The following is a 2,630-nucleotide window of genomic DNA, read 5'->3' as shown; positions in this document are numbered from 1 at the left end:
TTTTGGAATATATATATGTGTGTATATATATGTGTGTGTATGAGGGGACTGAAAAACACTGGAATTGGTTTATTAAAAATTGTGTATTTATTCTTACATGTTTAAACACAAGTCGCCTCAAAGTACTCTGCTTTTAATGCTTTTTCCACTGCTCAAAACAACTTTTGAATTTGTGAATTTTGATGCCTTTTAATGCTTCTGCCGCTTTTTTTCACATCTTCCTTATCAGCAAAATGCTTCCCTTTGAGGACTTTTTCATCTGGGGAAAGAAACTAACAACCAAACAAACAAACCGCTCAGGGCTCATGACTTGGGTGAATAGGGAAGGTGGAGTATGCTGGTTTTGGTCAAAGACTGCTGAACACTCAGTGCGGTGTGGGCAATTGCACTTGTAAATCACCCATAATGAAATGGGCAAATGCACTGAAAGAATCTAAAAAGATAAAAATAATTGAAGCCTAACACAGCCTCTCACAACAATGTTAGCTGGTCCAATGATGCTGAAGGGTTCCTAAAACATTTACCAAGCCAAGTAAGTCTGTACCACAAGGGTTCCACCCTCCAAAAATATCATTTTGTTTTCTGGGATATATATATATATAATATTGCATATCTATAAGAGTAAAATAAAAATAAAATAAATTAAAATAAATAAAAACATACCGAGGAGATATGGAGAAGTTTTCTTCTGTAGCCAATCAATATTTATATTCTGGGAGAGAAGAGGAATGAGAAAAGTAAAAAATTGAAAGATAGTTTTTAAAAGGATGAACTGAAAAAGATTCAAGCTTTCAGACTGAAAAGCAAACTGTGTATCTAGTAGTAAAGTGAAATACAAGCAAATTCATTCATTTACTTATTTTTTAGCAAATATTGTATGCAATATCTACCATATGCTGGGCATTATTCTAGGCATTAGGGAAGGATACAGTCATAAACAGGAGAGACAAGATTCTCCCTCCAAGGATCTTATGTTCTAAAGAGAAGAGATAAAATAAATTTAACAAACAAAAATTTAAAAAGCAGCACTTTCTCTGAAGAAAGTAGTATGAATAATGAGATAATTAATAACCACATGGAGCTATTTTATCCTGTGATGTCAATCAAGGTGTCTCTGAGGAGCTAATGTGTGCTATAAGATCTGAATGGCAAGAAAATACTGGACATGAAAATATCTGGAAGAAGAGCATGCCAAGCAGAGGAACTATCTATACATGTCCCAGTGAAGTTTCCAAATGCCAAGGTTTAAAAAGAATTAGGGAACATATAAGCCATCCTGGAGTAAGAATGACACTGGAATCAGAACTCTTTTTTGCATAACTATATGGCAGAAAAAGAGAGAAAATAATTTGAGTCTGGGATCTTGCGAAAAGTCAAACTACCATTCAAATATGTTTTACACATGCAAGGACACAGAGTTCATTCTGGAGGGAAAAACAACCTTTATTACATATTCTAACAGAATGAGAAAAGAACAAAGAAAAAGGATAACATGGGATGGATGAACAATTAAATAAATCAATAAAATACATAGTTAATCTAAATAATTGTTGATAATATAGCTGTGATGCTTAATTCAAGCGTTGAAAGTTCTGATTATAGCTGCAAAACAAACCACTCCAAACTTAATGGTGTAAAACAACCATTTTAAAAATTATCTATAACAATTATGGAATTGACTCAACTCAACCAGAAAGTTCTTACTTAGGGACTGTACTGTGATTGCAGCCAAATGACGACTGGAGGTAGAGTAATCAATGGCTGCCTCACTCGTATTTGGGAGTCAACGGTAGCTAAAAATTAAGACCTCAGCTGAGACTGTTGGCTGGAACATCTCATGTAGCTTCTCTGTGTGGTCTTGGCTTCCTAACAGCATGGCAGTTAGGTTCCAAGAGCATCCACCCCAAAAAAGAGAAAACTGGGTGGAAGCTGTAACTCTTTTTATGATCTAGCCTCAAAAGTAGTCCAGCACAACTTCCACTACCTTCTATTCACTAGAGGCAAGTCATTAAGACCAGGAAAATTCAAAGGGAGAAGAGTTAGACTTGTGTATATTTTTAAACTGCTACACTAGGGAAGAACACATAAAATAATAGTGCCATAATATAACAAATAAAATGTTGTCATAAAATAGCAAAAATTAATAACAAGCTGGTGATAAGCAACAAGAAAGAAGTAATAACATACTCAAAACTTGTCTTATTTGGGAGGCAATGTTAAAGGATTATCAATGATGGTGAAAAAAATATATACATATTTTATTTTGCAGAAGTCAAACATGACTTGTATTCATCTTATTGAGTATTGCAATGTTTTAAACATTTTTTATCATAAAAATGTGGTACAAGTCAGAGTTAGGTACATTAGTAATGTATGTGCAGGTGAAGTTTGGGTCTCCAATTGGGTCTCACTTCGCCTGGTTTAGGATCAGGTACCCTCTGTGTTGTTACATAACCCCCACCTTACTCCTTCCCCTGGCAGTGTCCTGTGACTGACATTCTCTCACTTGTGCTATTGTGATTAATGTTCAGGTCCCACTTAGAGTGAGAACATGTGATATTCAGTTCTTTGTTTCTGTGATAAGTCACTAAGAATGATTGTCTCCAATTCTGTCCAATTTGCTAAGAAGT

The sequence above is a fragment of the Carlito syrichta genome, unplaced genomic scaffold (genome assembly GCF_000164805.1).
Source record: "Carlito syrichta isolate Samal-C Ts95f unplaced genomic scaffold, Tarsius_syrichta-2.0.1 Scaffold305232, whole genome shotgun sequence".
Taxonomy (NCBI): domain Eukaryota; kingdom Metazoa; phylum Chordata; class Mammalia; order Primates; family Tarsiidae; genus Carlito; species Carlito syrichta.
This window is presented reverse-complemented; position numbering follows the sequence as displayed.